Source organism: Bos javanicus, chromosome 20, assembly GCF_032452875.1.
Source record: "Bos javanicus breed banteng chromosome 20, ARS-OSU_banteng_1.0, whole genome shotgun sequence".
In the NCBI taxonomy this organism is placed as follows: Eukaryota; Metazoa; Chordata; class Mammalia; order Artiodactyla; family Bovidae; genus Bos; species Bos javanicus.
Genome location: NC_083887.1, coordinates 61,974,863 through 61,990,035, shown reverse-complemented (window position 1 = coordinate 61,990,035; position 15,173 = coordinate 61,974,863). Strand labels below are relative to the sequence as shown.

Sequence of the window (15,173 nt, the reverse complement as noted above, 5' to 3'; positions counted from 1 at the left end):
GAACGAAGAACCACCGTAGTAACCAGGGCCGGGCCGTTAATCCTTAATATTGATGATAAAGAACTCTTTTCACGTCTGTCTTTCACCTCCAGCAGAATGACCGCCAAGTCGTGCCCTTCAGCTCAAGACCCAGCCAAGCTGTCAAAAATGTGATACGAGAGCCGCACCTCAAATTGGTTTTTATTTTTAACACATTAAACTTAAAACTGGAGGTTGTTAAATTGTTCCAAGTATATAGAGATAGAAATCCAAAAGAGAAGACGGGTTCAAAGTCATTGAACTTTAAATTGCCACCAGAAATAATCTGATTTTCTTTATCTTACCCTTTCACTGTCCTTCCACCCCTTTCAGCTTCTGTGTGAGAGTTCCTGGTGTGTTTCTTTATGAAACTGTTTTATTCCCCAAAGCTGCTCTCATCCACATCATTACTTTCAATGGTCCAGAAAGTGTGAGAATCAAGGGAACTTTTTTCACAGCCTCACGACCATTACATCCTCATGGTTTGTCTAAATGGTGGTCACTATATTATTTCTGACCAATCTTCTCCTTCTGTATTTTGAGGTCCCTGAATTTATAACCATCTCCATCCTACATGCTCTTACCATCCCACAAACATCTCCACCAAGACTGTGCTACTGGAGAAACTTCCATCATCAGAGTTGGGATGAAAGATCTAAGTGACTTTCAGACCTGTCTACATGAGCTTAGTACAATACACACTCACCCCGTAGCCTTTTTTTCTGGAAATTGTGCAGGGTATTCAATTTAGATCAGCACATGAATATGTTAGGTTTGTGTGGAAAGAATGAACGGAGCTGTTTGTCAAGGCTCAGAACTGCTTTCACCGTGGGTCTCTCTGTTGATAGAAGTAAAATTAGACAACTGTCCAAGTCGGCCCACCTCTCCCAGGATCCATTGGGCTCACGATGACTGGTCAGCTCTGTCTTGGTTTCTTTTCCAGAAATTAAGGGCAGAATGATTCAATCAGCTTTAAATATAGTTTAAACTATATTTATATATATAAAATATATATAAGGTTTTAAATATATTTAAAAATATATACTTATTTTAAATAAATATTTTATTTATTTAAATATTTGTTTTAAATATAGTTCTGCTTAGGCCTCAGCCTCTGAGATCCTGTTTAAATTGTTCTGAGTAGGGTCTGGGCATTGGTATTTTCAAAATGAATAGCGTGGCTGGGAACCACTGGCTTGGAGTTTGTATGCATATATCTGGCAGTGATTAATAGGGATATAGAATACACTTTAAAGGGCAAAATCCTAGGAGGCCCTTAGGGCTCTGACTCCATTTGGCAGTGTCAGATATGGCATTCCCAAGGTTGACTTCCACAGGAACAAAAATAAGTCCAACTCAGGCCAGAGAGGTGCCCCGCCCCCCGACATCCTACTCACACCTGATTACTCAAAAATCATCCTGTGACTCATTTTCACAGCCTACACCTTTGATCAGGCAGCTCTGAGACCTCACACAACACCTGCTCTTTTTCTACCTGTCAGATCCTACTCATCCCACTCAGTCTGGAGCCAGGTAAACAGGAGGTGGGGCAATACATGTTCCATAAATCACTATTACTAAATGAATTATGCCTCTGAGGTTCAGGGGAGATTTTAGCAGTGCTGGTATGCTTTTACTTGCCTTGCCATTGCTGGTCAGCTGCTCAGTCGTGTCCTACTCTTTGTGACCTCATGGACTATATAGCATGCCAGGCTTTTCTGTCCATGAGATATTCCCAGACAAGAATACTGAAGTGGGTTGCCATTTCCTTCTCCAGGGGATCTTCCCAACCCAGGGATCTAACTTGTGTCTTCTGCATTGGCAGGTGGATTCTTCACCATCGAGCCACTAGGGAAGCCCTTCCCTTACCTGTTATGAACAAAATGGTATGACCTTTCATTTCTGTCTGCTGCAAGCCTGTCCATCTGCCCAGCTGTGAGGCAGGGCTGGGCCATGTTTATTTCCTTGCTATTTCCTGGTCTCTAGCATGGTACCTGCAACACAGAGGTACCTAATAGATTCTGCTGGTTGAAGACAATGAATTAAGATAACTGCATTAGTTATTATAAATGCAATGATAATCGATGTCATAGTCTTTATTGCTAACTCTACAGTTCTTACACTCTTACAGTTCTATAACAAATGAAGGTTATCAGAGCCTTATGGGTTTTTTTTTTTTAATGTTTTAGCTGAGAGCAACCTCATCTGCTGCTATTGGTATATCTGTCCTTTCTGACATACTGCTGGGCTGAAGGCAGTGCTAGTTTAGGTAAAATGGTACCTAGAAAAAAAGAGAAAAAAAAAGAAAGAAAAAAGTAGCCTATGGCTTGCCCACTACACTTTTGATGGTAATGTCTCCCTGTCCTCTATGTTTCAACATGAGGATATAAAACTGTCTCCTCTTTAACCAATTGTGTAGCTAATTCTAGAGCATCATTATATCTGCCACACCTGGGCCCTGAATTGGTGCTGATTACACGTACAGCTCTCAGAGAACATACCTCTTTGCACACACTGCCCCTCCCCGAATCTCTACTGCTTATTGCATCCTGCAGCTCAGAAACCATGAGCTCCTGTCCACAGCAAAGATGCTCAGTTTTCCCCAAACACAAACCTGAGCAGAGCTGGGGAAAAGGAGGAGAAGGGAGAGAGCATCCCATTTCTCATTCGATACACTCCAACTTCCTTTCGGTTGGATACAGGAGCCCACGCCTGCTGCGAGGTGTGCCGTGTGCCCACTGGAATGAAGGGCTCAACTTGCAGGAATGTTTCTGGGCAGGGAACACTGATGACCAGAGTCACTGCTCTGGAGTAGAAGCTGGGCGCTGTGCATGCCCACAGGAGGTGTGCAGAGTGTGTGGATGTGATGGAATGGAATGTGTCAAGCAAGAGTGTTCCCACACCTTTTCCTTCCCTGGACCAGACCGCTAGAGAGCATCCTGTGTCTGCCAGCTGAGCAGGGCGGTGAGCCCTGCCCCCAGCACTGGAACAGAGAAGGGATGGACAAGCACAGTGCCAGCTGGACCAGCAGGGAAAGGGGATTAGGGACATGACTTGTTCAATCTGTGTAACAAAGAGCTTACAGCAAAAATGGAGAGGAAAGGCAATATCTCACGGACTGTTTGGAGAATCTGGTGATAAGGGAGTCTAGAGAAAAGGGGTTAAGTACCAAATCTTCATCCACCACTTCAGGAGGTGAGATGAACCGGGCCTGGGTGGGGCAGGGGGTATACGTATATGTATAACTGATTCACTTTGCTGAACAGCAGAAACTAACAACATTTTCAATCAACTATATGCCAATAAAAAGAAACAAAATTGGGTCATGTGTAGTGATGTGGGTGAACCTAGACTCTGTCATACAGAGGGCTTCCCTGGTGGCTCAGAGGGTAATGAATCCTCCTGCAACGCAGGAGACCTGAGTTCGATCCTTGGGTTGGTAGATCCCTTGTAGGAGGGCATGGCAACCCACTCCAGTATTCTGGCCTAAACAATCCCCATGGACAGAGAGGAGCCTGGCGGGTTAAAGTCCAAGGGGTCGCAAAGAGTCGGACATGACTGAGCAACTAAGCACAAGCTAGTGATGTGGATGAACGCAGACTGTGTCATACAGAGTGAATTAGGTCAGAAAGAGAGGAAACCAACACTGTATATTACCGTATGTATATGGAATCTAGAAAAATGGTACAGATGAACCTATTTGCAGGGCAGGAATAGAGACGCAGATATAGAAAATGGACCTGTGGACCCTGTGTGGGAAGGACAGGGTGGGACAGACAGAGCAGCACTGACACATATACACCACCAAGTGTAACACAGAGAGCCAGTGGGAGCTGCTGCAGAGCACGGGGAGCTCAGCTCGCGCTCTGCGGCACCTAGGGCGTGGAGGAAGGGGTGGCAGGGAGGCTTAAGAGGGAGGGCATAGACGGATCAGTCAGTCAGTTCAGTCGCTCAGTCATTTGCAACTCTTTGTGACCCCATGGACGGCAGCACGCCAGGCCTCCCTGTCCATCACCAACTCTCGGAGCTTGCTCAAACTCACATCTATCGAGTCGGTGATGCCATCCAACCATCCCATCCTCTGTCATCCCCTTCTCCTCCCACCTTCAATCTTTCCCAACATCAGGGTCTTTTCCAATGAGTCAGTTCTTTGCATCAGGTGGCTAAAGTATTGGAGTTTCAGCTTCAGCCTCAGTCCTTCCAATGAATATCCCGGACTGATTTCCTTTAGGATTGACTGGTTGGATCTTATTGCAGTCCAAGGGACTCTCAAGAGTCTTCTCCAACACCACAGTTCAAAAGCATCACTTCTTCAGTGCTCAACTTTCTTTATAGTCCAACTCTCACATCCATACATGACTACTGGAAAAACCATAGCTCTGACTAGACGGACCTTTGTTGGCAAAGTAATGTCTCTGCTTTTTAATATGCTGTCTAGGTTGGTCATAATTTTTCTTCCAAGGAGCAAGTGTCTTAATTTCATGTCTGCAGTTACCATTTGCAGTGGTTTTGGATATATGTATATGTGGGCTTCCCTGGTAGCTCAGACGGTAAAGCATCTGCCTACAATGCGGGAGACCCGGGTTCAATCCCTGGGTTGGGAAAATTCCCCCTGGAGAAGAAATAGCAACCTACTCCAGTATCCATGCCTGGAAAATCCCATGCACCGAGGAGCCTGGGGGCTACAGTCCATGGGGTCGCAAAGAGTCGGACACGACTGAGCGATTTCACTTTCACATACTTACATATATATGTATACTTACAGCTGATTCACAATGTAGTACAGCAGAGACGGACACAACACTGTAAAGCAATTATCCTCCAAACAGAAAACAAAGAGGGCAAGGGATTTCATGTTACTTTTTCTGTGATCTCTGACTTCTGGAAGAGGCGCCCTTTAGTGATTAGACAATGATGGGGCGGAAAGTGACAAAGTTAGTGAATATCTACAGCTGTGATGGTAAGTTACATGGGGAGTGTCCCATTTGCAGTTCTGTCTTCAAAGTGAGATTTGGACGTTCTGTCTTCTATACTTAGAATTCAGAAGCAACAAATCTTTTCTAGTGATAAATGACATCTCTGACTTGGACAAAAGCTTCAATAAATAATTAACCTTGAAAATGGAGAATAGTTGTTCTTTCCACGGAGGATATTCGCTGGCACCCAAAATAGATATGAGGACAGTGTCAGCCAGTATATGTTTTTCCTCTCTTTGAAAACAGTTTTGGAACTTCTTTAATCTGGTAAGATTTAGTTGGAATCTAAACAAGGATTTCTCAATAGGCATAGAGAGACTCTTTAGTTCTGAAGTAACAAATACATGTTTTTTTGTGTGTGTTAGCTGTCCTTGAAGGCTCTTGGTGCATAAAACTCGTCAATTCTAATTTAGTATGAGTGACTTGAGATATAAAGAAAGGGTGGTGTAAATCCTTGGAGCTTTTAAGCAACTCAAGTTCATCCACTCATTCAGCCTAGGACATTTACAGCTTGTACTTCAATCACTTCATCAGGAAGCTATTTTTTAAATGAAAGTTAAAATTTGAATTGTTGCCATGCACTGAAAAAGGTAACCAGCTGAGACACTGCTCACTTAAGAAAAATTTGATTGCTCAAAATTGTGCCAGTTTTCCAGTCATTTTTTTAAGTGGAATAAACCTGTTGATGTAATCACAACGAAGCAGAGAAAGAAAAGATTCCAAATTAGTGGTAGCTATACAAACATTCTCCTCATTTCAATAACAGGTATCATAGAGAAAAAAAATGGAAACAGAGTATTCAGCGCGGTTGAAGACTATGCGATTGAAGACCAAGACAGATTTTCCCTGAGGATAAACTCACAGTTCCTCTTCACTATAATAAAACAAGCTTCCATCTATTTTTAAGGTAAACTGTTTGTTAAAAGAGTCATTAAAACTAATTCCATCAACAATTCCAAAAGCTATTAGAATTAAATATTTAGACTAAATCTTCAAGGACCAAAAGGGAGTATTTGCAGTTTAATGCAAAAATAAATACCACCTGACACACCAGTTATGTTCATTAGTTTGTTTCAGCTCCGGTGCCTCTAATGAAATTTAATTAAATTGATTTGGCTACTTAAAGGTACAGTATATGTAAGGATAAGAGTCTTTCACAGTATGTACCATCTTTTAAGGGCTCCCCAGGTGGCGCTACTCATAAAAAACCCGCCTATCAATGGAGGAGACACAAGAGACTTGTGTTTAATCCCTGGTTCAGGAAGATCCCCTGGGAGAGGGCATGGCAACCCACTCCAATATGCCTGCTTGGAGAATCCCATGGACAGAAGAGCCTATTGGGTTCCAGTTCATAAGGTTGCAAAGAATCAGACATGATGAAGTGACTTTACACGCACACATCATCTTTTAAAAGCAAATATTGAATAAATCCATCTTAGGAATTCAATTTATCACCATTGAACTAATTCTAAAGAACCGATATCACTAAGAAGATTTGACAAGCTAGAAAGAAACTGATATAATTTGGTCAAGAAAGTATGTCGTGGTTAACTACCAGGAGTTTACTAGTACCAAACGGAAGCATGGTGGGATCTCTCAAAATGAGGTTTTTATTAAGAACTGGGTACAGCGATCAAGAGGACTGTTACCATCAGCATGTGCATAACATTCTCGGACATAAACATCTTGGTAGACTTTTCTCTCATTTTCCCACTTTGTAATAGAAACTGGTTTTCACTTGGACCCATGTCTCAGCCTCTCTTGGTGGGAGATTTGGCCACGTGACTAAGCTCTGAAAGTATTTACAAAGGCATCCCCCACCCCCACTTTAAAAAAAAAAAAAAGAAAAAGGATGCCTTTCCCCACCCTTTTCCACTGGAACGTGGACAGGTTGAGGTCAAGGAGGAGAATTCAGGTGAGGGCAACCCTCCAGAGATGGTGATCATCGAGTTTGAAGGAGCCAAAACCCTGGTGAGAGGTGTGATACCAGATCCAGACAATTAGACTCCAATGTGATAGGGTGTGATTGGCTAAATGATATGCTCCCCCCACCAAAGATACCCATATCCTACTTACCTAGAATCCGTGACAGGCTACATTATGTAGCAAAGGGACTCTGCAGGTGTGGTGAAGTTAAAGCTCTTGAAAGAGGGAGATTACACTAAATTATCCAAGTGGGCCCAATGCAGCCACAAGGGTCTTCAAAGAGAGATGCAGGAGGCAGGCCTTCAGAGAAGGTGATGTGACCACGGAAGCAGAGACAGAGAATCAGAGAAGCCATGCTGCCTGCTTAGACGATGGAGGAAGGGGGCAAAAGGCCAAAGGGAGCGGCGGCCTCTATAAGCTGGAAAAGGCAAGGAAATGGATTCTCTAGACAGCTTCAGGAGGGGGTGCATCCAGGACCAACAGTTTTTTGTTTTTAACTTTAATATTATATTTATTTAATCCCATATATCTAAAATATGGGATTTTAAAATCTGGCCTCTCAGGCTCCTACATCCATGGGACTTCCCAGGCAAGAATACTGGAGTGGACTGCCATGACCTCCTCCAGGGGATCTTCTTGACCCAGGGATTGAACTCGAGTCTCCTGCATTGGCAGGCAATTCTTTACCACTGAGCCCAGAGAATATCTCAAAGAGGACTAATCATATTTCAAATGTTCAATAGCCAACCCCTCACTAATGGCTACCATGCTGACCCTTGGACCCCAAGGAGATCCAACCAGTCAATCCTGAAGGAAATCGACCCTGAATATTCATTGGAAGGACTGATGCTGAAGCTCCAATCCTTTGGCCACCTGATGCGAAGAGCTAACTCATTAGAAAAGACCCTGATGATGGGAAAGATTGAGGGGAGGAGGAGAAGGGAGTGACAGAGGATGAGACGGTTGGGTGGCATCACTAATTCAATGGACATGAGTTTGAGCAAGCTCTGGGAGATGGTGAAGGACAGGAAAGCCTGGTGTGATATAGTCCATGGGCTGCAAAGAGTCAGACATGACTTAGTGACTGACTGACAGCAACATAACAATGCTGAAAATCTCAGCTCCAGACTTAAAGAGAGGACAGGGAGAAGCAGGTGAGGCAGGCGTAGGAACTGGGCAGGGATGACAGAAGAAAGGAGTCAAATCCCCCTCTTGGCTCCTCTTCTTTTTGTTCCCAACCCCAGCTGCGGGAGTTCCCCAAAGCTCCACTTTACTCACTGCAGAGCCAACCCTTTGATTTCAGCCCAGTGAAACCTACTTTGCACTTCTGCCCTCAAGAACTGTTCAGATCATGAATCTGTGTTTAAGCCACTGAGTTTGTTGTAATCTGTTAATGCAGCAATAGGAAACTAACAGAGGGTGATTAATTTCTAACTGCTGTAAGCCATGTTTATTTGGGGTGCGAGACACAACTGATTAGACCCGAGGACAACTTTAGATGATTAAATACTTGCAACAAGGTATGTGACAGGATGTTAACATAATTTTCTTCCATTGCCTGTGTTTTGGCTAAGGTCCCAAAGCAGGGAACAACAGATGCCCCATTGTTCCACATATATTCTCAAAGTAAAAAATTAGATCATCCATTCATCCTTGTGGACGTGGGGGATAAAATAAGTTCTGCAGTATAACACATGCCCCACCTCCAGATTACATGAGTTTAGGCTGAGAATTCACTAGTGGGTGGAGAACGTTGGAGGCGAGGGCTTCCTTGAAGGCAGTTGATGGGCTGGACATTCCCCAGCCTATCCCCCATCTCCTGAAGCCTGGGAAGTGAGCTCCTTATTTTGCCTGGCCACGGGTTCTCTGGTGTTTGGGGGTTGTAGGAATTGCCATGATCAGGGTGAAGCACAGACTCAGTGCCAGAGGTGGAGCAACCATGGAGCTCAAGAAGCTTAGGTTTCAGGATTGTCCACTGCATGAGCCCCCTCCAAGGCTGTAGAAAATTTTGTATTTATAAAGTATATTCTTCTTAAACAGGAATTCCCACACTAAGCTATGGGGTGGAAAATGTCTATCTGCTCTGGTCTCAGTGCAGGATAGTGGAAGCCTTAGGCGCATGGAGAGCCTGGAGCAGTTAGCTGGGAGAGGTCAGGTCCAGGCCAGCAGTCCTCAGCTGGAGGTTGGTATTAAGTACCGAGCCCACCTGCCAATGTAGGAGACATGAGAGATTCAGATTCAATTCCCAGGTTGGGAAGATCCCCTGGAGGAGGGCACAGCAACACACCCCAGTATGCCTGCCTGGAGAATCCCACAGGCAGAGGAGCCTGGCAGGCTACGGTCCATAGGGTTGCAAAAGTTGGACACGACTGAAGCGACTAAGCATGCATGCATGAGCAAACCACACCACTGTCCTCATGAGAGAAGGAGCCAGCACGTGGGCATCTGTTGTAGGCCGGGTGTACCAAGGCCAGGGTACAACCGTGTGGCCAGGGTCTCTCTCCTCTCTGCTGATCCCCCTTTCCTGGCAGAGCCTGGGAGGAGGGTGGGGGTGCGGGCACTGGGACACGAGGAGGAATAGCTTATGAGAGGGGAAGCAGGTGAGGTAGGAAGAGACAATAAACTGATCACGTCCTTTCTCCCCAAGCAAATGAAAGCGCTCTTAGATGTAGCTCATCCCATCTACTAGAATAAGGAAGGGTGAGCTTGAGTGTATTGCCCAAAGTAACAAGAATGGTGGTAGATTTACATTAAACTTAGCTTTTTTTCTAATTCAAAGGGACATGTACCCTAAAGTTCATAGTGTCACTATTCACAGTAGCCAAGAAATAGAAGAAACCTGAGTGTCCATGAACAGATGAATGGATAAAAAAAGATGTGGTACATATATACATGGAATATTTGTTGTTTAGACACTAAGTTGTTTCTGACTCTTTGTGACCCCAGGGACTGTAGCCTGTCAGGTTCCTCTGTCCATGGGATTTCCTAGGCAAAAATACTGGATTGGGTTGCCATTTACTTCTCCAGGGGATTGTCCTGACCCAGAGATCAAACCGGCAACTCCTGCATTGGTAGGTGGATTCGTTACCGCTGAGCCACCTGAGAAACCCACAGGGAATATAGACCAGCCCTAAAAAGAAGGAAATAATGCCGTTTGCAGCAATATGGATGGACCCAGAGAATCTCATACTAAGTGAAGTCAGTTAGAGAAGGACAAATATGATGTCACTTACAGATGGAATCTTAAAAAATGATACAAATGAACTTATTTACAAAACAGAAATAGACTCACAGACATAGAAAACAAATTTATGGCTACCAAAGTAGAAATGGGGGAATAAATTAGAAGTTTGAAATTAATGGATACACACTGTTAAATAGAAAAATAGATAAATAACAAAATAAGGTCCTATTGTATAGCATAGGGAACGATACTCAGTGCCTTATAATAACCTATAATGGAAAAGAATCTAAATGAGAATATAAACATGAAAGTGATAGTCACTCAGTCACGTCCAACTCTTTGCAATCCCACAGACTGTAGCTCGCTAGGCTCCTCTGTCCATGGAATTCTGCACTGCAGGCAGATTTTTTTTTTTCTACCATCTGAGCCACCAGGGAAGTCCTCAAAATACTGGAGTGGGTAGCCATTCCTTTCTCTAGGGGATCTTCCTGATCCAAGGATCAAACCCAGGTCTCCCACATTGCAGGAGGATCCTTTACCATCTGAGCCACGAGGGAAGCCCATGAATGTAGGGCTTCCCTGGTGGCTCAGTGGTAAAGAATCTACCTGCAGTGAAGGAGTTGCAGGAGACGTGGGTTCAGTCTTTGCATTGGGAAGATCCCCTGGAGGAGGGCATGGCAACCCACTCCAGTATTCTTGCCTGGAGAAACCCATGGACAGAGGAGCCTGTCCGTGGTGCTGCTACAGTCCATGGGGGTCACAAAAGAGTTGGACACGGCTTAGAGGCTAAACAACAGTATATACACGTATAACTGAGTCACTTTGTTGTACACTTGAAACTAACACAACATTGAAAATCAACTTCAGTTCCAAAAAAAGAAAAGTTTAGTGAGTTTTCTAGTTCCCAATTCAATCCTTTTCCCCTGCTTTTGTCTCTGGGGTACTTTTGGAAGTTCTGATTTAAAATGTTACAGTAAAGCCACCTGGGAGAGCAGAGGCAGAAAGGAAACATTGAACTTAGATGCTGCTTGGGTAGAATTTCCCCAGCTGGGAGGTCCAGCCCCACAGCAGCTCTAACTTAGTCACTTCTTGTTTAGCAACTGCCATGTGCATCGATTTCCACTTCTGCACAATTGATTTTTGCTTCTGTTCCCATTTGTGCCTTTGTTTTTGGACAGATATCATATGATGAGTGTCTGAGAATGGTCTCTGAGAGGTCAGCGGACCTCATGAAGGAGGGCCTTATTTGTCAATACAAAAATCAACACGCAAACACCCAGATTTATGGAGGAGACAGCATCATCACCGAGTTTAACCTCAGCCTCTTTGTTTCCTACCCGAGCTTGATGTGCATGATTTAGAAAAGAACTCGAGCTACAGTTGTAAATCTGGAGGACACAGCATCCAGATTATTTAAGAGCCTGACCATAATTATGACTGATTCACGTTGTCGTAGGGTAGAAACCAACACAACAGTGTAAAGCAATTTTCCTCTAATTATGGAAAATTACATTATCATATATAAAATAGATAGTCAACAGGAATTTGCTGTATGGCTCAGGAAACTCAACTAGGGGCTCGATATCAACCTGGAGGGGTGGGGTGGGGAGAGAGATGGGAGGGGATATATGTACACCTATGGCTGATTCATGTTGAGGTTTGACAGAAAGCAACAAAATTCTGTAAAGCAATTATCCTTCAATAAAAAATTAATTAATTAAAAAATGCCAGAAAGAAGACTGTGATCGAAAGTTTTCATGTGCTTCCAGTCATTTCTTGGTGAAGAATTTTCCAGTACAGTAGAAAGATGAATAAATTCCTGGTGGGCAATTTCCTTGATAGAACGACAGCTCTACATTCAGTCATTTATTTCTATAGAGGATTTACTGCTTTTCCATCACCACCTTAAATACGCACCAAGGAAAAACATCTATTTATTCTCAAGATGGCAACATGCTACAGCAAGTATAAAAGTGTTTCTTGCTCCTCTTGCTGCAAAGCTTTGAGATCAAAGTTTTGAATTTTGATCATCTTGTGTGTTTTCCTGGACAATATTTCAAAATATCTTTCTAGTTCTCGCTGCAATCCAGTATTGATTTTTAAATGTCCAGCAAGGGAGAGTGATGAGGGACGTGAAATGTGAACCGTGACTTCAATTCACAGGGATCAGGACCACTGACTCACCGAGGTACAGAGGCCAGTTTCCTGGAAGCAGTGAAAGACGCCCTGAGCGCTGTGTCCACTCGCTTACCCGCTGTGGTTTGGTCATTTGAGGAAATCTGCAGGCCTCCCTTCCCTATCCATAATTACTTATTGATTTCTCGTTTTGTGAGTGCAACAGTGGTGGGACCAATGTAATGAATCCCACGGCAGTAGGAAAAGAGAGTCCTGAGTGATTCAGGCCGTGAAGGGCATGACTTCACTCGATCAAAGCTCATTATTCACTAGCTGAATGGTACCTGTGGCCTGAGAGTCTGTCTTCCCGACAATAAAAGGAAGGACATTTAAAGATTAGTTTTATGCTTTGTTTCTCTCATCCAGATGGCAACAGTGAATACAATATCTCTATCCACAGAAAGACTACCTTGTTCGGTTTCAAGTTTTCAAGCACAGGTGGTTTGGCATTCTTTGAGACATAAGCTCACCGAGCAAGATCCCAAGGGGTAAGGGTAGGAGGGTTGGTGGGGGAGTGGGGAGGGGAGGCATGGGAGGGTCAAGGGGTGTTGGGGAGGGGTAGGAGGGTGGGGGACCCCACAGGACCACAACTATAGAAACACAAGGCCACGACTATTCATGGGGGAGAATGAGTCTGGTTTCTAAGCTTGGTGACCATCAGCAGAGTTTGATTCTGATATCTGATCTGTCTTTGATCTGATCCCTGCATTTATGAACAAAGGACTTTGCTCATAGAGTGGCTGAGTAGATGCTGTTCTTTCTGGAGCTCTTTGCAATACTTAGAGCAAAATAATGAACCTAAGCATTATAAGTTGAATGCCGGAAAAACTCTCTCTCTCTACTTGACAGGGGCTGCCCCGATGCTGTGTCCTGGCCTTAAGTTCTAAGTTTTGCACAGTGATGAAAATGTAACTTTCAATTTTTAGGTTTTGCTTTTTTGATAGCTGTAGTAATAATAAATGTTGCCATCCCTACAATTGAAAAGGGATGACCTTGTGGAGACATGATGACTGGCTTCAAAAATGGGAAGGCTATCCTACAGAAGAGAAAGTAGATTTTTCAGTATAGCATTGGAGGACAGATAGTACACATACAGAGATTTTTACTTCATATAAGAGTTCTGAAAAATCATAGCCACTCAAAAATGGAATAATATGCCCCCTTAGTGATTTGCAATGGATAATTAAAATACTTGGTTAGCCAGAAAGTTTGGGTTTTTCTACATGACGTTACAGAAAAATCAGAATAAACTTTGGCTAACCTGACATTTGAACAAAAGGAAATGACTCCTGGAGCTGATTCGACACCTTCCTTCTTTTAGTAAAATAACTCCCTCCTCCTGCCACCAAGCTTTAGCAGGGTTCCTGGTGGCTCACTTTTCCTACCCTCCCTCACAGCCGGGTACGTGGCTGTGGCCACATGATTGAGTTCTTGGTCGTGGCAGGGGAGCAGAAGGTTGGTTCCTTTTGCATCACACACTTCAGAGAACATCACCTGCCCTCACTTTTCCTACGGGCTGCAATGAGAGGGGAAGAGCTCAGTTAGGGAGCTTGGTACACACAGGCAATGATGATACCCTAGTACAAGGCACGATAACAAGACAGATCCCAGGGTCACCACTGACTCTGGACCACCTGACCACCTGCCTAACCAGGTACAGGCCCATGCAACAGAAAGGGATACCTGTTTAGCTTGGGTTTCTGAATTTTTGAGTCTCCCTGTTAAGAGTAACTTAGCCTGTATCCCAAACAATATAACTATATATTTTTTTGAGATGTGCATATGATTAAGGTATTATGTAAGGGTTTATAAGAAATGCTTTCTGCAATTTTATAAGTCTATGTCCCCATCTCACCCTCCCCTCAAATTTATCTCCTTTCTTTCAAAACCAGTGGTCCCAACAAACCCTACCATCATCAAACATAATCACACTGCCAGTCATGACTGCAACTTTTTTTTTAAGTACCAGTGTTCAAAAAGTCAAGAACTTTTGATCGCCTGCTTTCCTTTCAGTCCTCTATCAAGTCTGCTCCAAGGCTCACCTTCTTTCCGTTTAGAAAACATCCTCTGCAAAAATACAGATGATTAAGATATTTGAAACTTCTCTTTGTGGTTATCTAATCTTAAGGACTTTTTTTAAGGTGATGCATTATTTAGCCTTTGTGTGATAACATTCTTCTGTTTCTTTTCCTTTAGGGGAGAAAAATCAGAAGTCCAGGCCTCATTGAAGTTGAAGGTTTGGATGATGCAAATCCGTTTTGGCTCACAATGTGTCTGGACTCCAACATATTGTGGTCAACACACCCAGCCAAAAGAATATTCTAATTTATTAAATGGATCTCTAAGTGAAATAAAGTAGTTGAGCTAAGGAAATGTGGTTCTGGCCTCTGTGCTTGGGTCCGAAGGAGGTGAGAAGCCAACGACAGGTGGACCTTTAATTCCGTTCCATAGATATGCCATTGTTATTTCAGTTTACATCTATCCACTTGTGTTTTTCCCTCTTGTCCATAATGCTCTTTTCCTCTTATCTCCTAATTCATGCAAACTCTACAGATTCTTCAAGATTTTTCTCTGTAATTTTCTTGCCCTTAATTTATCCAGTAAATCCACAATACGTAAATCTGAACCAATGCAGTTGCCAATCACTGTTCCATATTTCACTTTCAGCCACAATGGCTGCTCTACATGTCACGTTTTCTTTGGAACTCTTCCTTTCCTAAGCCTATAATAGTATTTAATAAACAGATTAGAAAGACGAGTAATTATAGATACGGATCAGGCATTTAGAAAATGATCTCTCAACTGTCAGTGAAGAACAAAATAGAAATCTATTGCCTCACTGATTAAAAACTATTAGTAAGGATGAATGAATTTGGATTTTCTCACCACAGGAC

General features: G+C 43.4%; 1 protein-coding gene and 1 long non-coding RNA gene across 4 annotated transcripts in view; one reads left to right on the top strand and one right to left on the bottom strand.

Annotated features, from left to right (window-relative positions):
- CTNND2 (catenin delta 2) overlaps positions 1-15,173 on the bottom strand; it is a 1,100,621-nt gene that overhangs the window by 23,938 nt on the left and 1,061,510 nt on the right. The gene's annotated exons all lie outside the window — the stretch shown is intronic.
- LOC133233749 (uncharacterized) lies at positions 1,366-14,667 on the top strand. Of its 2 annotated transcripts, XR_009731825.1 has the most exons (5): positions 1,366-1,551; positions 1,844-1,904; positions 5,761-5,901; positions 12,646-12,767; positions 14,476-14,667. It is a non-coding gene; the product is annotated as an uncharacterized LOC133233749 (long non-coding RNA). The 2 variants fall into 2 exon arrangements; XR_009731826.1 differs by lacking the exon at positions 5,761-5,901.